We start from the raw sequence: 20,906 nt of genomic DNA on the forward strand, positions 1-20,906 counted from the left end.
TTTCAACCACAATTAAAAAAGAGCAAATTATTATTACAGGCTTCAGACACTTTTTCATACAAAAGTGACCAAACACTCCCTAACTTTCAGGTTTGCTGGAACCTGTAACAAAAAGGAGGTCGTTAACTTCCATTCTCTGATGTTACTGTCTCTAAAGCCGGACGTGATGTTTCGCGGAAGTGCATTGTGCTTTTTCTCTTGCCGTGTTCAAGATGCTTCGCTGCATAAGCTCCTGACTGGGTGTTCCGTACTGCGCTGTTACTTCGTTCAGATTACCCATGCGGTGTACAGATAAAACCCGACTGCGTGGTGTAAGTTCCGGGTTCGGCACCAGCAGCACCTGCAAAATCACCAACTGACCTCGACGTGATTTGAACACGCAACCTTCTGATCTGGAGTCAGACGCGCTACCGTTGCGCCACGAGGTCACTCGCTTCAAGTGCTTTTAATTCCCCCAAAGAGAACAATCAGCGTCCCTGGAAAAGTTTTTTTTCATTCTCTCCTGTGAGGAGCACCGCTCTTCCAACGAGGGTCTCTTCTTCCCAGACCACAGATTATTATTTCCGCCCGGCTCTCTCACAGAGAGCAGACACACCGTCTCCACTGATGTGTTTACTACATCTATAGATCTGACCCCCTACAGCCACGATATTCCTGGACAGGATATTTACCACCAGCCTCGTGAACTTCTCATCTTGACCTCTCCCAGGAGGAGCACAATTAACACAGAATCCTCTCTCCATTTAGCAAATAACACAAAACACTGTTTACCTGTCAAGACAGAAAACCAGGCTGCTCCAGGTGAGGCTTGAACTCACAACCTCGGTATGATTCCACTGTTCATGTCATTGGACATGGCCTGAACCAGGAAAGAGATTGGAAATCGAGATGTCATGGCGTTGTTTTAAAACTTGCCTACTCTTTCAATTTTTTTCGATCAAATCTTTTATCTGGGAGTACTTTCAGTTGATGTTAATCCTTGTCCCGATGCACGATTCTGGGCCATGGTGCATCTTGAATAATGTTCTTATAGGCTTCAGTTTGGAAAAGTGCGCTCTTCAGAAGCTACCGAAACCGCTAATGGTTACATAACACTTAAGCAAAAGCAACGTTCGGGTTTGAAAACTAATATTTCTTGCTATGAATACAAACACTGTTACAGGAGGCGTGTTAGGGCTATTTTAGCTTAGATCATCAATTCATCTGACATTTCTTCTCCATCTATATCAACAGCGTAATCGCTACTGAGCGCTAAAGGCAGGTCCTGGCAATACAATCTTCTTTAGAAAACATTTTTAAAACTATTTCCACGACCATACGTAAAGTAAAAGATACCGATTGCACGCAACTAATAAAATCTCTTTTCCAGGGACGTTGTAGCTAGATGCAAATTACAATCGAAAATGTATCAGCTTTAAAATTTTCTTTTGGATCCACAGGACGATCAGCACGAGACTCAAAATATGCCTGTGTTTGATTGTACAGCATAGATTGTACAGCATTTATGTTAAAATGAAGGTAAATATATCAAAATATCAACATCCAACTTCACAGTGCTAACGTAACAATGCTTGTCAAATTCTCAAACAAATCCGCATGTATTTCTAAACTATTTTAGCAGAGGACGCAACAGGAGCATAAATGATATCTCCCGCCAGCCCTTCAAAGATACTTTTCCATGGGTGAATATGGTTGTCTGGGGAGTTGCGGTGTTGGTCACTATTGGACTTCCCCGGTCTCAAGTGTTGTTGTTGGACACGGGCAAAAGACTCGCATTTTCGGCAAATATAAAGAGGGTTAAGGTTTCGGCTTTAGCGGAGCCAGTGTTCACATTGACAATAATAAGAAGATCGTCCCTGGGTGGGCTCGAACCACCAACCTTTCAGTTAACAGCCGAACGCGCTCGCCGATTGCGCCACAGAGACTGACGAGAGAGGGTTTTCTCCATTCGCACCTTTCCGGTCAAAAAATAAACATTGCTTGCATTTTCTTGCCAGTCGGCAATATTCCTTCTGCTCTGATAGCCAAGAATTAAATTTCATTTTTCACAAGCTGTATGAATTTCTTGAAAAACAAGTTGTTGCAGAAAGGAAATGCATTCATGCATTAAACTAAATCAAGCCCTATGCGGTTGTCCAAAATGGTACGTTCTGCACGAAAAGACAGGAAGAAAGGCACAGCTGGGATGTGGAGCCAGGATCTCCAGTTAACGAGACATACTTAAAGCAACTAAGCTACGGCGCCAGCAGAATTCTCCTCTTTTACAGCCGCTTGGACACAGCGCTCTGAGCCATCTGCGTTTAGTAAGCACTGAGTCTGCTGGCTGAGCAAGTTGCCTCCTTTACACGCAACAGGAGCCCCGACTGTAAGAGAAACGAAGAGAAATGGCTTTATTGGGCACTTTTCATGTCCAATGCGCTTGACATCTCCCAAGGGCTGCAGAGTTCATTTACGACGCTTTTCCTTTCTTTCTTCTTTCTGCACTCTTTGATGAAACAAAGCGAGAAATCATGTAAGGGAAAATGACTTTTTTTTCATGGAGAAAACATGCACCAGGAAATGTTGTGTTTAGAAGACGTAAGTTAACATGAAAAGTGACCTAATTTACCGGAGCAAATGCTCGCCTAGCAAGATCTGCTTTACTACAAGAGAGAAGTAGAGTGAAAGACGTGATCATTTCATGCCGTTGTGGAACAAAATTTTTTTTTTTCAAGACAGAAAACCAGGCTCCAGGTGAGGCTTAAACTTTCAACCTCGGCATGACTCCACTGATTATGTCATTTTACTGTACATGACCTGAACCAGGAAGAAGATTGGAAGTTAAGACGTTATGGTGTCGTTTTAATACTTTCCTACCCTTTTAATATTCAGGTTAAATCTTTTATTTTGGAGTACTTTCAATTGATATTAATCCTAGTTCCAATGAACGATTCTGGGCCATGGTGCATCTTAATGTTCTTATAGGTTTCAGTTCCGAAAACAACTCAGTAGCAGGCCATGTGGAACAAGCAAACACATTAGAACTGTTGTGAATGCAGTGGAAATAATTTAGTCACTAAATAACAAGGTTATGCACCACTTGCCTGAAAATTGTTATATTTAACAAAAATTGCTTTCCAGACACCACAACTATTCACAATAATTTTATCAATACATGTCTTAATGAAAAGTGTAATTTTTTAATAATTAACTTTAATGTCCATCTTTATTAGTAGATGTATTACATGTACAGCCTTTAATATGCGATAGTGAATTTTCAGGTATCCTGGGGAGGGAAGAAAACTGAAATGAAGGAAATACATATTTAAAGGGGTGTGTTCTGTCATATCTGGGCGTTTGAATAGATTTGTTGTATAAGTTATTGTGATTTCACTCTATACTTGTGTTTCTCAGGAGAAAGTAGTTACATTGGGGATTTGAGGGTATAGAAAATGCGTTGTGCTGTACGGGTAAATGTAAGGATATGTAGAAAAAAACATATTGTCACCTTTGTGAACGTCATTATTAGATACCTGTTGATCGTTTAGCGACCTAGGCCTCCCTCTGGACTCTGCACTGAATTAAAAGCTACGGGAGCTCCTCACTGCTTGTCCTGTATTGTTACCTGTGCTCTCGTCTACATTATCTACATGCAGAACAGCACCAAGAACACCATAAACTTTGTGACGTAAAGTGCTGAAGAGCATGAAAAATATTGAACATTTTAAACATTCATAGAACAACTTGAAAAACTGAGGGACAAAAGACCATCTATTTCGCAGGTTCACAGTAGTTGCAAGAAAATCAGTCGCCTGACTAGGGACCTAGAGATAAAAAGTTCGATATTCTACTGGCTGGGCTATTCCTGTCTACTTCTCTGAAACAACGTTTTTCAAGAAATTTGCAAAATTTGAAATACAATACTTGCTTAAAAGTGCAGATTATTTTTTACCCAAAACTGCAAATGGAGAAAACCAACTCGTTGGAGTCTCTGTGGTACAATTGCTTAGTGCGGCCAGGTTGGGACTAAAATGATAGTAAGGTGATGGTTCAAGTGCATCCAGGCACACCTTTCTCATTGTTCTAACGTGAACATCTATGGAAAAAATGGCATAAAATGTTTAACAGATTATTGACCTAATTGATACTGACGTCTTACCACTTGTCCACCACGCTTGCGGTTCTGCTTACTTTCCCATCAAGGCTAGCACGTTTTTTAAAATACAAAAAAGTTAAATCTTTGAGCACAAATTGCCATGGTAGAAGGAATAAAGCAAATATGACTGTTCAAATTAATTCTACTGAAACTGATTTAATCACGCAGAATCTACAACAACAAAACCATGATTCTTAACAAGGAGATACTGGGGAGCAGTGGGATTCCAACTCAAGCCCCCGAAGAGATGAAGCTTTAATCCAGCTCCTTAGAGCGCTCGGCCGGGTTACCCTTGATAGTGGCTTTTCAGCACTTGTAGTCTGACTTTGTGGTGTTGAGCTGCATGGAAGAGACTGCACCTCCTTTTTCTGAGATGCTTTCTCTCACTTGGTGAAATATTAACTTCTTTGGCCTTCTGAATATAGTTCTTCTGTTAAGCAGGCTTCAGACTCTGCTTATAGCGCCCATGCAGAGATTTTATTTTTACAGGAAGACTCATTCTGAAACGTTTCTCTGTAGTTTTAGAAAAGCTTTGAACAGCGTATTTTATACTATGCACAAACAGTATTCTAATTTCACACGGCAGATCTATGCAGCAATCGTGCTCGATTTGACTGTTATTCTGAAATACTTCTAGCAAATATATTTAGGTTTCTTTGAACCTTTAATTAAAAAAATTACTTTGTGATGTTCCGCAGATGTGTAGTGTGCCTTTCCTTTTGTCGTATTCAAAAGTATTCACTGCGTGAGCTCCTCACTGCGTGTCGTTTACTCTACTGTGATTTCTTTTAATTTATCTACATGGAGTCAGGTGACAAGATCACCTTGAACATTTTCGGTTTGTGAAAGGAAAAACTAAAGAAAATACAAGTGATGAACATTTAAAATAACCACAGTACAGCTAGAAGAGTGAAAGATAAAAGACGATTTAGAATGACATTCACAATAGATTTAAGAAAAGCACAACCGCCTGAACAGGGACTTGAACCCTGGACCCTCAGACTAAACGTCTGATGCTCTACCCACTGCGCTATCCAGGCTCTGGAAAAAAAGCAGACACTGTTGGGATCCTCGCAAGTCACATGTTTCTTCTTGTGCTGAAGCACAGTCATACCTGACCCGTCTGGAATGACCACTGACAGACTTTATCCAGAAGCGACGGCACCACTCCCAGTAGAATGAGAGAGAAATACAGAACAACATGAGGAGTCAAGGGGCTCCCACATTTCATCTTTCCTCACATTACTCAGTTTTTCACTAAGAATTTGACCTTTTCACAATCAGATTTTTTCACATTTAATAAGATCTTTTAATCAATTTTAATATTGTTTTTTGGAACAATAAATAAAAAAAAACTTTTAATGCCTTGGTTGTTTACGTGTGCACACCCTTTATAAAGGGGGTTGCAACTATGCTGAAATTTAACCAGTCACATTTTAGATAATGTACAAAGGTTACAGATGCAGCCATTCAAAATGGGCGGGCGATACCGCATTATTTTGCGGTATGCTGTACGCAGTCTACCGCAAGCTACCGGTAAATACCGCAAGTTACCGTAAATTCTCCTATAATACGACAAGCAAAATAATAGTATCCGGAATTTCCGCAAGGTGGAGCTAATAAAGCTCAACCTCTCATGTTTGAGCTGTGGCCATCAAAGTCTTTAACGAAGATATTACTAATAGTATTAATAATGAATGACCTTGGACAAGCTGTAAGTGTAAACTCAAAGTATTGCCCTGGTCAACATTCTTTTTTTCATTGACCGTCTTTGTAAAAGTAACACCACAGCATTTCGCAATCACGCGTTTGTTTCCAATCATGCAAAGTACAGTGATTCACCATGCCTTTCACATGCTCATAAAAGAGATTGATTTAGGAACATAAACATATTACCGTATGCAAACTGTACTGTATACAGTATGTATATGTATATTTAATGTCTTAACTGTGCCCGTTTAAGTATTGAATATTCATATCTAATTTTACCACTGAAGGGAAATCTTAGTAGCTGAGCATAAAAAGAATAGGAGTATACTGCAACGCGTGTGAAGGCCATAAAATATATTAATTTTGGAACATAAACATACAGTATATGGCTGGTCTCGGTACTTTAAAGAAAACATACACGAAACATGGTTTCATTATGACCAGAATCGGTCTTGAGATATTTTTAACTTGATTTACAGTATTTGAGAGGTATGTCTTAACACCGATACTACAGTGCTTAAGTACTGCTCACGTATATGTTTCTAGGTTTATATTATGCATTTCATACGGTCAAATTACTTTTGAGCAACTAATAAGAAGCGCGAAACGGTATGCATTTTAGTTTCGTTTTGTGCTGGGACCCGTGGATTGATTAGAGATATCAAGTACATACAAGTCATTTTTTAAATGTTGTAGTTCATCTTGAAAAAATGTTACGAGTACATCATCTATCAACAATTACACAGGTTCTGTTTCCATATTGCGGATTTTGGTTACGTAATATTATTTTCTAGATTTCACGTTGTGAATATATGATTTGGGCAAACAGAGCCGCAAAGAAGTACATTATGGGTTGTTGTTTTTTTTTTGCAGTTTTATCTAGAACAAGCGATGCTTAAACCTTTGTCTGATTCTTGTGAAACTATCCACACGACAGTTACAGTACCTAGGAGTTGACTTCAGTGATGTCACTGATGGGATGTTTCTAAAAATCCATCCTCTGTAAAACGTCTTCTCTAGTTGTCCTGCATATGTATTCGCTAATGAAGCTGTGTGTTCTGAGCCTGGATCTCTACATTTCTGTATGAACCAGCTTAGAGGGCTAAAGACAGCTTGTGTTTAAATTGAGTGTAAGGCAATTTATGCTTCTAAAGTCATGGTCAGCATTTATTATTGTACTGTGCTGTAAACTTGTTCTGTGCCAAGTCACATTATTTTATAGCGTTTTTATAGAGTTATCAAATCCGGTGGCGCTGTGTGTTAGTTTCCCAACTCCCATGTCACATGGTCTGTGATTGAAACTTGTAAAACCGGTTTAATTCGTCACAGCCAGCACTCCGGTTGTAAAGTAGAAGCAGGCGAGATTTCCAGCGAAAAACACCTCCCCCTTCTTCAGGTGTGAGGGTCTTCTGCTCAGAATGAAACGCTAAAATGTAATGTAGGCTCTGAATGGGTTCAATTATGATTTGGGCTTGATTAAGGTCACTGCCTTTTATCTAAAACCCTACTTGAATCCTTCTAAACTAAAAATCAGTGTTAGTGAGTTCTAAATAAAGAGGTATCCAGGTAACAGTGAAACGGGCGGACAGTTTGGGGAGATCGCCCGTTTTCCATGTAAATAGTTCCCTGGTTCCGCACCCCTTGGTGTTTCTCTCGCTCTCTCTCGGGTCACCTGATCATTAGCTCGAAAGATTTGAGTGCTTTGTGTATATTCTAATGGTAGTGGGGGCAGGGTGTGTGGGAACAGGTTTGGTTGAAATTGCATTGGAGATCTATGTTCTTCACACCTGAAACATTTTCTCTGAAAGCATTTTCTTCGCAGTTTAACCGATCTTGTTACAGCATGTTACAGTTTACTATTATTAACCATATTAATTTTAAGTGCTTAATGTAAAATCTTGTAAAAATATATTTTCATTGTTCAAATATACATTAAGTCTGACTATCATATAATAAGTTAAATACAAAACTAAAGAAAAAATAGGGTTAAATATAATTCAAAATATTTTGCTAACAATGTTAACTGTTTATGAATAATAAAATGTATTAACTAAGGAGTAGGATGGCACAGTTGTTAGTATGTTTTTTGTTTTGTTTCTTTTTCATAAATACAACAGTAGTACCTGATGTCTCAGTGGCTTTCAAAATTAAGTTATGCATGCAAACCTGTGAACTAGAAAGATAACTAAGATATCCATCCATTTATAATGGTGGCAAAGTGGTTAGCATTGCTATTTTGCAGCACTGGGGTCCTAGGTTCAATTCCTGCCATCGTGTGTGGGGGGGTTTACATGTTCTCTCTGGGTTACATGTTTTTTCTCCATATGTGTGATATGACTCCCTCTCGCACTCCAAAACATACTGGTAAGTTAATTGGTTTATGGGAAAACTGGCCCTGGTGTGTGTGTGTTTGTGTCTGTCTGTCCTGTGATGGACTGGCGCTATGTCCAGGGTGTATTCTGCCTTGTGTCCGTCGCTTACTGGGATAGGCTCCAAATCCTCTGTACTGGATAAAGAGATTAGAAATGGATGGAAGTAAAGGCACTGTGTGGATGGAACTATACACAGTGTTAGAAACCCACTATGAAATGGCAGCATCTCACTGAGAATAAAACATTTTATAGTGCTGGCTTAAGGAAACAGCCTTTCCACCTCTCTTGCACATCAGTATCCATACCTAGTTATTTAAACAAATTGCCTCTAATTATAAACATCTTAATATGCTGGCTCTGTGGATCCGCATCAGCTATGTTTGCCCATTCCTTCAATTCATGTGCATCCAACACACAGTTCAATGCCAGCAACTACACATAATCTAAAATACAATCCTTATTTCAGTATCTATGTAAACATATAGTCTGTTAACTTCATCATCTTCATCAAAATTATGCCTAACCCCATTAGGAAGTGTTCTTGTTATAAGTGTATTCCTCAGCTTTCCCCAAATTATCTTCTTCTTGCCAACATCTCTAGTCTTTTATCCTGCAATAACTCAGCCAACACTTAAATCTCCAAAAGCTGCTTGTGTTAATTTCTTTAAATCACAAATATCATGTGTAAATACTGGCCATGTAATACTCTGCATTGTGGAATAATAGTTTATTTTAAAGGGAACTAGAGAAACTAAGAACTAGAGAAATCAAGAAAGGCTTTTTTTCTAGAATTAATAAATGCACATCCTGTTCACTGGGGAAATTAAATCCACACTGAGCAATCTTCAATATGTTCAGAATATGACAGCAAGAATCCTATCAGGGATGCATTACACCTGTTTTCAAGTCCTTGCACTGGTTACCTATCAGATTTCGAGTCAACTTCAAAATCCTTATCCTCCTTATATACTGTCCTACAACTGTTATTATTGATCTCAGAATTATTGTACTTGACATGACTTCATTCAGCCTTTCCTGAACGTCTATGACAGGCAGAGAGAGTGCTGTTTCTGGTGCGATCTTTTGCAGCTGACATTTCACTGTTTTAAACGAACAAGAAATTAGATTGCTCATAAATCACTTATTCTATATAAACACAGCGTAATTGCCCTCCGAAAATCCTCTTTTTCTTGTTCGTTTTAGAGACCTTGATCGAAACTGATTTTAGATGTCAGAAAGGATTTATTCTCTCTGTATTTCCTACATTGCTTTGTCGAGATTTTAACTTTATATCTAGGCTCAGATTTCAACTATAAATCGTACAGTAATTAATAGCAGTAAATACTGATGTTTATACATAAAAAAGTCATGCCTTGGAGTATAGACCCCCAAAGGAATGCCATAGACTCAAACTGCAAAATAAACATACAGAAAGAAAGTATTTGTATTGTAATTGCAAATCCTGGTACTGTATGAGTGATTGGTATGACTTTCCTCATTACAAATCTCTTATTAGAATTTAAATTTCTCTGTAACTCCAGGTCAGAACAGAGAAAATGTAACTGCCTTAAGGAGTTTACGATTATGAAAAATAGAAGGATAAGCATGATACGTATGTCTTCTGTCATTTTCTAAGTCATGTTACTGAGCACCAAATCTTATTGAGAATATGAATCCATTTAAGGTTTATACCATTAAAGTAACGGTTTATTCCATGCTGAATATGTTTGTACCAGACTTTTTTGAGGCCTGTTTAATTGTGTCTGAAGTCTGATGTTGTAAATTTTATTGTTAAAAAGATCCATGAAAATGTCACTACTAAAGTTAGCTGGTACTGTTGGTATTGTAAGTGGCAAGTAGAGCTCATATTTTAGATTTTGTGTAGTTGCTAGCGTTGAACTGTGTGTTGGATGCACATGAATTGAAGGAATTAGCAAACATAGCTGATGCGGATCCACAGAGCCAGCATATTAAGATGTTTATAATTAGAGGCAATTTGTTTAAATAACTAGGTATGGATACTGATGTGCAAGAGGGGTGGAAAGGCTGTTTCCTTAAGCCAGCACTATAAAATGTTTTATTCTCAGTGAGATGCTGCCATTTCATAGTGGGTTTCTAACACTGTGTATAGTTCCATCCACACAGTGCCTTTACTTCCATCCATTTCTAATCTCTTTATCCAGTACAGAGGATTTGGAGCCTATCCCAGTAAGCGACGGACACAAGGCAGAATACACCCTGGACATAGCGCCAGTCCATCACAGGACAGACAGACACAAACACACACACACCAGGGCCAGTTTAAATCTAACCTCAGAACCTTTCTTTTCAGAAGACTTAGTGTCTGTATCTGCTTCATTTTCTAATTTTGGTAGCACCTCTAACTGCTTGTCTTTCTTATATGCATTTACTTTGTAATCTGTGGTCCTTTTATCTGTTTTTACATCTACTGTATTGCTTTGAGATGCCACCTTTAATGGTGATAAATCAAATAAAGTTTTTTATTACTGTTATAGGGAAACATGATCAGATTTAAAAAGATCTAAAGTATACTAGTTTGTCACTCTTCTCATTCCCTTTGCTAAATGACTTTTCATACTAATCTGATCAATCTAACTGCCAGTTTTCTGTGCTTTCTCTATCCTGCTAGATTTGCAATTATTCTGAAAATTTTCATCTTGAAATAATTCATTTCTAAATACCTTTTTCACTGTTAACATCTTGCAGCAACTCTGTGACAAAATATACACTCTGACAGTTCATCCTGCTACCAACATTAAATAAAACAAATCTTAAGATTTCTATATTTATGTCTTTATTTAGTGGTTTCATTAGTGACAAAGGCTAAACTTTCTTGGAAAAATGTCTTTTATGTGTTGCGGAAAAATCTGACTCGCTTTAACAAAATATGTTTACAAATCCTTTCACCTGGCATTTTCGTAGTTAGAAATTATGGAACGCTCTGTTAAAAGCAAGGGAGTTTTTATGTCTGTTGCAGTTCTTTTGCAACATGAATATAATTATATCGTTATTAATTTCTTGAGATACGCGATTCCATATTATATTCCCTTTTAATCAAATTCTAAAAGTATGCTTGTTGACTCCAGTATCGCGTTAGTTAAAGACTTTGATGCTTAAAATGTTTAGGGAGAAATGGAATACTGGTGTGTATGTTTTCTTTAAAGCACCGAGACCAGCCATATACTGTATGTTTAAGTTCCAAAATTAATATCGTTTATGGACTTCACACGCGTTGTAGTATGCTCCTATTCTTTTTATGCTCAGGCACTAAGTAAAAGGAGATGCTTCATATTGCTTGACTAATTTTAAAAACTAAGTTAGAAATGCAGACGCTCCCTCGGTGCGCTGCTCTGGTGCGCCGGCTCTTACACAGTGGCTGTCTGCCGTAAGCGTTACAATATACATACCCAACACTGCTTGTACCCATCTGTCATGCAAATAAAACACCTTGAATTGAATTGAATTGAGGGGAGAGGGGGGGAATACTAAAGCCAATACTGGCTCAATACCCTCGATGGGCTTTGACGTGCTAATGCGTTGGTTTAACAGTCCGGGTGTGGCAGGCTTCCAATGTCAACTCGACTCGATTGGAAGACAATGAACGTATTTTGTGATATTTAGAAATATAAATTTGTTTGGTGCGAGTGAGGTTTTATTTAATCTCTGACCAAGGGAAACGTTTCATTTTTTCAAAGAAATGTTTGTTAAAAAATAAAGTCATAGTTCTATGGGATTCAATCACAGACCATGTGACATGGGAGTCAGGAAACTACTGTAACACACAGCGCCACCAGATTTAATAACGCAATAAAAACGCTATAAAATAATGTGACTAGGCACAGAAAAAGTTTACAGCACAGTACAATAATAAATGCTGACCATGACTTTAGAAGCATAAATTACCTTACACTCAATTTAAACACAAGCTGTCTTTCTGTATGAACCTCTAAGCTGGTTCATACAGAAAATGTAGAAATGCATTAGCCTGATTATGATTAAAAAACACATAATTAAACACGCGTTTGCGATTTAAATCAGAACACGATTTAAATCAATATAAATGTTTGTATTGTAACGCATACTGTCCAGCCTCCATTTCTCTATAAAAATTTACTCTGTTGCACACACACACACAATAGAAGGAGGAACCGCTGTCAGAAGGGAAGATATGTTCAAAATATCGCAAATATTGATCATGTTGCGATATTTTGAAATATAAAAGTCAATTGATTGTCCATAATATCGCTATTCTATTTTTTCGAAGAAATGTTTGTTAAGAGAAACGTCAGGCACCAGCTGGATTTAAACACACAACCTGCCAGATGGTAGTCAAGCACCTAGACCAGTCGGCTACAAGACAGCTCGCATGAACAGACAGGCGAAACAGCCCTACACAGCCCTGTCGCAGCACACGAATACCGTTATTAAATTGTTTAGATACGCGATTCCATATTATATTCCCTTTTAATCAAATTCTAAAAGTATGCTTGTTGACTCCGGTATCACGTTAGTTAAAGACTTCAAAGCTTAAAATGTTTAGGGAGAAATGGATACTGGTGTGTATTTTTTTCTTTAAAGTACCAAGACCAGCTATATACTGTATGTTTATGTTCCAAAATTAATATCGTTTATGGCCTTCACACGCGTTACAGTATGCTCCTATTCTTTTTATGCTCAGCTACTAAGATTTCCCTTCAGTGGTAAAATTCAACATCTACAACGGGCACAGCAAAGACGTTTACTGTAAGTCTTTCTACGACAGACCAACGGACCACGAGTGCCCCTGTCGGTCAACCAATCACGTACTGCGGTGCCACGCGTCATCTTGCATCATACTGAGCGACGTCACCTGCGGTACGTGTCTGTGACGCGCACTTTGAATGGCTGCATCTGTACCGGAAAATAATGCGGTATCGCCCGCGCATTTTGAATGGCTGCATCTGTAAATGAGGCAACTTGCAAGGCGAGCAGGCTCGGTGCACACCGAACGCAGATGTCTCAGAGCAGTTGAGACGTGTCCAAGTGGCTGTCAAAGGACGGCCCTTTGCCGGCGCCGTGGCTTAGTTGGCTAAAGCGCCTGTCTAGTAAACAGGAGATCCTGGGTCCGATTCCCAGCGGTGCCTTTCTTCCTGTCTTACTGTACAGAATTTATCCTTATGGGCAAATCCCATCCCTTTTAATTCAGGTGAATGCAAGTGTTCGTTTCCTTTCTGGAACAACTTGTTTTGAAAGAAATCTATACAGCTTGCGAAAGATGAAACACAAATCTTGCTTATCAGTGAAGAAGAGGTACTCCCAGCAGGCCAGCTAATACCAGCAGTGTTTTTTTTTTCACCCTAACCCAGAGAATGGAGAAAAGCGAGGCGCCTGTGGCTCTGCAGTGTAATCAGTTCGCGAGTTTGGCGGTTAGCTGAAAGAGTGGCAAATGGAGCTCGCCCCAGCCCGTCCTTATTCTTTTAAAGAGGATAAAAAATTAACTTCGCCGCCATTACTACCAGCTTTAAAAGACTGCCATGGGCACGGAAAAAAACACACTACAGATGACTTTTCTGGAACCGAAGCAGAGATTCCTTTACGAACCAACTGATAAAGCTCAGCCAGTGAATACTGTTAACAGAATGTGAAAGCACGATCAACTTTGTAACTGCAACCACAGGAAAAACAGCAAGAAGCAGGCTCCATTCCCCATTTAAATCTGTCGTGCGAGGCATGCTTCTTGAACGCATGAAGTAAATCCCACGATCGCTTTTGAACTTGGACAAAGTACTTCCAAAGGAGCGCTATGCGCAAAGATTTAACAAGCTCAACCCCCGCCAACGATTCGGTGTGAAGAAGCAGAACATTCAAGTTTCACAGACAGAAGCGGCACGCCAGCACAGCCAACATTAAAACGGAGGGCACACAACGATTTGCATTGACACAAAAGTGATCTGGGCAGACGTCGTTCCCTGCATAACGCAAAAAGTGGCAAAGCGCTTTTGGGTTGAGAGGACGCAAGAAGGTTTTTGTTTTGTGCCTTGATGTCAAGCTGAGAAAGTATCTTTAAACACTTTGCTTAGTTTCTCGAGAGACTGCCCAAAAGCAGTTCCCTCCCTTTGGTCTGAAGTCAGCTGAAAGGAGGTGGCGACAGAAGCACCTGGCAGCGGTGGGATTCGAACCCACGCCCCCGAAGAGACTGGAGCCTTAATCCAGTGCCTTAGACCGCTCGGCCACGCTACCCGCTGTGCGCTGTCTCTTTTTCTTGTTACTTGCTCGGAGGAGGTCAGGTGGGTTTTGCTCTTGTCGCCCGACTTAGTGGCGTTATGACCGTGGAACCGACTGCACCTGCTTTTTCTGAGATGCTTCCCCTCTCATGGTGAGATCTCGACTTCTTTAACACCTCTGGATAAAGATCTTCTGTGGAGCAGGTTTCAGACCTCTGCGTACAGCACCCTTGATGTCATTTTATCTTTACAGCAGCCGCATCCGGAAAGTTGTGTCTTTTACGTTTTATTTGAACAACAAAACTACATACAATACAAACAAGAGCACATATAACGTATCAAGAAAATCATCAGGGGCACATGCTATAATACAATTACACTTTATGAAAAACGATTACACAAGGTAAATAAAGATAAGGTCCGCACAGCTTGTTCTTACATTTCGAAAGAGTCCGTAAATGCCCCTTTATGTCTATTTTGAACTGTTCAAACGTAGGACTCTTCCCAGACCATTTCACTTTATACCACATTCCTAAACGAGGATGCATCTCCTGTTTTAGAACTATTTTGGCCGTGTGGCTTATACAACGCACCCAGAGTATTCTAATGGTGGACTGCAGATCTGTGCTATAGTTCAGTCGAATTCGAAGGATCCAGCAATCGTACTGGATTTGACAGGGATTCTGAAATGTCTCTTGCAAAAGTATTCGGGTTTGCTTGAACCTTTGATAAAAAAAAAGTGATCTGATCTGAAACTACCCAGCTTACAATCTCTGAGGTAGTTGTCACTAAACTCGGACGTGATGTGGCACACATATGCCGTGTGCCTTTACTTTTGTAAAAAACTGGTATCGGGAAAAGTTTCTTAATATTTCTTTTGATTAGCATGCAAGAAAATGTGATCATTACCTATGGAACTTCCCGCCAGCGTGGAGCTTGAATTCACAACCTTGAGATTCAGTGTTCAAGAGTCACAGAAGAGGTCGGCCTGGTCTTCAGTTTGCCACAATAAGCTCCGGCAGTGCTCCTCTGTAAAGCAGATTGTTCGGATCCGTTATGTGGGACGGCACTTCGATACTAAGATCGTTTGCAGCACACGCATGGTTTCCCCCCTTCACGCAAAAACATAGACGAAGGAAGCTCTCTTGTCTTGGACTGCTGACTCCCGGATTTAAAGCGCTCTGGGTGCCAGCTAAGTCTCTAACAAGCACACTATAAAGACAGGAATTACACTTTGCTCACGTCACGCATGGAATGGCGAGGCTACTTGTTCCAATATTATCTAGTCTCACCTCATATGGTGCCGATTCCTGGTTTTCATTTAAGAAAGAGCACTGCAAACACCGTAAACAGTGCAAAACGTGTGATGAAAGAAGTCTTTTCCCCCCTTTGTCTAAAGCAGAACACAGCGGAGTCATGCCGAGGGTTGTGAGATCAAGATTTCAGTGGAGCACTGTCGTCTACGTCTTTAGCTACATGAGTTGGACATCCTCTTGTACACGGAAAGCAGATTGAGATCCTCTGACATGAAAAGTGCCAGATAAAAGCCATTTCTCATCCTTTCTCTTAGTGGTGGAGCTATCGCATGTAAATGAGGCAACTTGCAAGGCGAGCAGGCTCGGTGCACACCGAACGCAGATGTCTCAGAGCAGTTGAGACGTGTCCAAGTGGCTGTCAAAGGACGGCCCTTTGCCGGCGCCGTGGCTTAGTTGGCTAAAGCGCCTGTCTAGTAAACAGGAGATCCTGGGTCCGATTCCCAGCGATGCCTTTCTTCCTGTCTTACTGTACAGAATTTATCCTTATGGGCAAATCCCATCCCTTTTAATTCAGGTGAATGCAAGTGTTCGTTTCCTTTCTGGAACAACTTGTTTTGAAAGAAATCTAAACAGCTTGCGAAAGATGAAACACAAATCTTGCTTATCAGTGAAGAAGAGGTACTCCCAGCAGGCCAGCTAATACCAGCAGTGTTTTTTTTTTCACCCTAACCCAGAGAATGGAGAAAAGCGAGGCGCCTGTGGCTCTGCAGTGTAATCAGTTCGCGAGTTTGGCGGTTAGCTGAAAGAGTGGCAAATGGAGCTCGCCCCAGCCCGTCCTTATTCTTTTAAAGAGGATAAAAAATTAACTTCGCCGCCATTACTACCAGCTTTAAAAGACTGCCATGGGCACGGAAAAAAACACACTACAGATGACTTTTCTGAAACCGAAGCAGAGATTCCTTTACGAACCAACTGATAAAGCTCAGCCAGTGAATACTGTTAACAGAATGTGAAAGCACGATCAACTTTGTAACTGCAACCACAGGAAAAACAGCAAGAAGCAGGCTCCATTCCCCATTTAAATCTGTCGTGCGAGGCATGCTTCTTGAACGCATGAAGTAAATCCCACGATCGCTTTTGAACTTGGACAAAGTACTTCCAAAGGAGCGCTATGCGCAAAGATTTAACAAGCTCAACCCCCGCCAACGATTCGGTGTGAAGAAGCAGAACATTCAAGTTTCACAGACAGAAGCGGCACGCCAGCACAGCCAACATTAAAACGGAGGGCACACTACGATTTGCATTGACACAAAAGTGATCTGGGCAGACGTCGTTCCCTGCATAACGCAAAAAGTGGCAAAGCGCTTTTGGGTTGAGAGGACGCAAGAAGGTTTTTGTTTTGTGCCTTGATGTCAAGCTGAGAAAGTATCTTTAAACACTGCTTAGTTTCTCGAGAGACTGCCAAAAAGCAGTTCCCTCCCTTTGGTCTGAAGTCAGCTGAAAGGAGGTGGCGACAGAAGCACCTGGCAGCGGTGGGATTCGAACCCACGCCCCCGGAGAGACTGGAGCCTTAATCCAGCGCCTTAGACCGCTCGGCCACGCTACCCGCTGTGCGCTGTCTCTTTGTCTTGTTACTTGGTCGGAGGAGGTCGGGTGGGTTTTGCTCTTGTCGCCCGACTTAGTGGCGTTATGACCGTGGAACCGACTGCACCTGCTTTTTCTGAGATGCTTCCCCTCTCATGGCGAGATCTCGACTTCTTTAACACCTCTGGATAAAGATCTTCTGTGGAGCAGGTTTCAGACCTCTGCGTACAGCACCCTTGATGTCATTTTATCTTTACAGCAGCCGCATCCGGAAAGTTGTGTCTTTTACGTTTTATTTGAACAACAAAACTACATACAATACAAACAAGAGCACATATAACGTATCAAGAAAATCATCAGGGGCACATGCTATAATACAATTACACTTTATGAAAAACGATTACACAAGGTAAATAAAGATAAGGTCCGCACAGCTTGTTCTTACATTTCGAAAGAGTCCGTAAATACCCCTTTACGTCTATTTTGAACTGTTCAAACATAGGACTCTTCCCAGACTATTTCACTTTATACCACATTCCTAAACGAGGATGCATCTCCTGTTTTAGAACTATTTTGGCCGTGTGGCTTATACAACGCACCCACAGTATTCTAATGGTGGACTGCAGATCTGTGCTATAGTTCAGTCGAATTCGAAGGATCCAGCAATCGTACTGGATTTGACAGGGATTCTGAAATGTCTCTTGCAAAAGTATTCGGGTTTGCTTGAACCTTTGATAAAAAAAAAGTGATCTGATCTGAAACTACCCAGCTTACAATCTCTGAGGTAGTTGTCACTAAACTCGGACGTGATGTGGCACACATATGCCGTGTGCCTTTACTTTTGTAAAAAACTGGTATCGGGAAAAGTTTCTTAATATTTCTTTTGATTAGCATGCAAGAAAATGTGATCATTACCTATGGAATTTCCCGCCAGCGTGGAGCTTGAATTCACAACCTTGAGATTCAGTGTTCAAGAGTCACAGAAGAGGTCGGCCTGGTCTTCAGTTTGCCACAATAAGCTCCGGCAGTGCTCCTCTGTAAAGCAGATTGTTCGGATCCGTTATGTGGGACGGCACTTCGATACTAAGATCGTTTGCAGCACACGCATGGTTTCCCCCCTTCACGCAAAAAACATAGACAAAGGAAGCTCTCTTGTCTTGGACTGCTGACTCCCGGATTTAAAGCGCTCTGGGTGCCAGCTAAGTCTCTAACAAGCACACTATAAAGACAGGAATTACACTTTGCTCACGTCACGCATGGAATGGCGAGGCTACTTGTTCCAATATTATCTAGTCTCACCTCATATGGTGCCGATTCCTGGTTTTCATTTAAGAAAGAGCACTGCAAACACCGTAAACAGTGCAAAACGTGTGATGAAAGAAGTCTTTTCCCCCCTTTGTCTAAAGCAGAACACAGCGGAGTCATGCCGAGGGTTGTGAGATCAAGATTTCAGTGGAGCACTGTCGTCTACGTCTTTAGCTACATGAGTTGGACATCCTCTTGTACACGGAAAGCAGATTGAGATCCTCTGACATGAAAAGTGCCAGATAAAAGCCATTTCTCATCCTTTCTCTTAGTGGTGGAGCTATCGCATGTAAATGAGGCAACTTGCAAGGCGAGCAGGCTCGGTGCACACCGAACGCAGATGTCTCAGAGCAGTTGAGACATGTCCAAGTGGCTGTCAAAGGATGGCCCTTTGCCGGCGCCGTGGCTTAGTTGGCTAAAGCGCCTGTCTAGTAAACAGGAGATCCTGGGTCTGATTCCCAGCGGTGCCTTTCTTCCTGTCTTACTGTACAGAATTTATCCTTATGGGCAAATCCCATGCCTTTTAATTCAGGTGAATGCAAGTGTTCGTTTCCTTTCTGGAACAACTTGTTTTGAAAGAAATCTATACAGCTTGCGAAAGATGAAACACAAATCTTGCTTATCAGTGAAGAAGAGGTACTCCCAGCAGGCCAGCTAATACCAGCAGTGTTTTTTTTTTCACCCTAACCCAGAGAATGGAGAAAAGCGAGGCGCCTGTGGCTCTGCAGTGTAATCAGTTCGCGAGTTCGGCGGTTAGCTGAAAGAGTGGCAACTGGAGCTCGCCCCAGCCCGTCCTTATTCTTTTAAAGAGGATAAAAAATTAACTTCGCCGCCATTACTACCAGCTTTAAAAGACTGCCATGGGCATGGAAAAAAACACACTACAGATGACTTTTCTGGAACCGAAGCAGAGATTCCTTTACGAACCAACTGATAAAGCTCAGCCAGTGAATACTGTTAACAGAATGTGAAAGCACGATCAACTTTGTAACTGCAACCACAGGAAAAACAGCAAGAAGCAGGCTCCATTCCCCATTTAAATCTGTCGTGCGAGGCATGCTTCTTGAACGCATGAAGTAAATCCCAGGATCGCTTTTGAACTTGGACAAAGTACTTCCAAAGGAGCGCTATGCGCAAAGATTTAACAAGCTCAACCCCCGCCAACGATTCGGTGTGAAGAAGCAGAACATTCAAGTTTCACAGACAGAAGCGGCACGCCAGCACAGCCAACATTAAAACGGAGGGCACACTACGATTTGCATTGACACAAAAGTGATCTGGGCAGACGTCGTTCCCTGCATAACGCAAAAAGTGGCAAAGCACTTTTGGGTTGAGAGGACACAAGAAGGTTTTTGTTTTGTGCCTTGATGTCAAGCTGAGAAAGTATCTTTAAACACTTTGCTTAGTTTCTCGAGAGACTGCCAAAAAGCAGTTCCCTCCCTTTGGTCTGAAGTCAGCTGAAAGGAGGTGGCGACAGAAGCACCTGGCAGCGGTGGGATTCGAACCCACGCCCCCGGAGAGACTGGAGCCTTAATCCAGCGCCTTAGACCGCTCGGCCACGCTACCCGCTGTGCGCTGTCTCTTTGTCTTGTTACTTGGTCGGAGGAGGTCGGGTGGGTTTCGCTCTTGTCGCCCGACTTAGTGGCGTTATGACCGTGGAACCGACTGCACCTGCTTTTTCTGAGATGCTTCCCCTCTCATGGCGAGATCTCGACTTCTTTAACACCTCTGGATAAAGATCTTCTGTGGAGCAGGTTTCAGACCTCTGCGTACAGCACCCTTGATGTCATTTTATCTTTACAGCAGCCGCATCCGGAAAGTTGTGTCTTTTACGTTTTATTTGAACAACAAAACTACATACAATACAAACAAGAGCACATATAACGTATCAAGAAAATCATCAGGGGCACATGCTATAATACAATTACACTTTATGAAAAACGATTACACAAGGTAAATAAAGATAAGGTCCGCACAGCTTGTTCTTACATTTCGAAAGAGTCCGTAAATACCCCTTTACGTCTATTTTGAACTGTTCAAACGTAGGACTCTTCCCAGACCATTTCACTTTATACCACATTCCTAAACGAGGATGCATCTCCTGTTTTAGAACTATTTTGGCCATGTGGCTTATACAACGCACCCACAGTATTCTAATGGTGGACTGCAGATCTGTGCTATAGTTCAGTCGAATTCGAAGGATCCAGCAATCGTACTGGATTTGACAGGGATTCTGAAATGTCTCTTGCAAAAGTATTCGGGTTTGCTTGAACCTTTGATAAAAAAAAAGTGATCTGATCTGAAACTACCCAGCTTACAA

At 41.1% G+C, this 20,906-nt stretch overlaps 5 non-coding genes across 5 annotated transcripts; all 5 read right to left on the bottom strand.

Annotated features, from left to right (window-relative positions):
- Positions 1–356: 356 nt before the first annotated feature.
- Positions 357–428, bottom strand: trnaw-cca (transfer RNA tryptophan (anticodon CCA)). Its single transcript has one exon. It is a non-coding gene; the product is annotated as a tRNA-Trp (tRNA).
- Positions 429–1,851: 1,423 nt separating this feature from the next.
- trnan-guu (transfer RNA asparagine (anticodon GUU)) lies at positions 1,852–1,925 on the bottom strand. The gene has a single exon. It is a non-coding gene; the product is annotated as a tRNA-Asn (tRNA).
- Positions 1,926–14,375: 12,450 nt separating this feature from the next.
- Positions 14,376–14,457, bottom strand: trnal-aag (transfer RNA leucine (anticodon AAG)). The gene has a single exon. It is a non-coding gene; the product is annotated as a tRNA-Leu (tRNA).
- Positions 14,458–17,221: 2,764 nt separating this feature from the next.
- Positions 17,222–17,303, bottom strand: trnal-aag (transfer RNA leucine (anticodon AAG)). Its single transcript has one exon. It is a non-coding gene; the product is annotated as a tRNA-Leu (tRNA).
- A 2,767-nt stretch (positions 17,304–20,070) lies between these two features.
- On the bottom strand, positions 20,071–20,152 carry trnal-aag (transfer RNA leucine (anticodon AAG)). The gene has a single exon. It is a non-coding gene; the product is annotated as a tRNA-Leu (tRNA).
- Between the last annotated feature and the right edge of the window lie 754 nt (positions 20,153–20,906).

Source organism: Atractosteus spatula, assembly GCF_055471065.1.
Source record: "Atractosteus spatula isolate fAtrSpa1 chromosome 10 unlocalized genomic scaffold, fAtrSpa1.hap1 SUPER_10_unloc_14, whole genome shotgun sequence".
NCBI classification, from domain to species: domain Eukaryota; kingdom Metazoa; phylum Chordata; class Actinopteri; order Semionotiformes; family Lepisosteidae; genus Atractosteus; species Atractosteus spatula.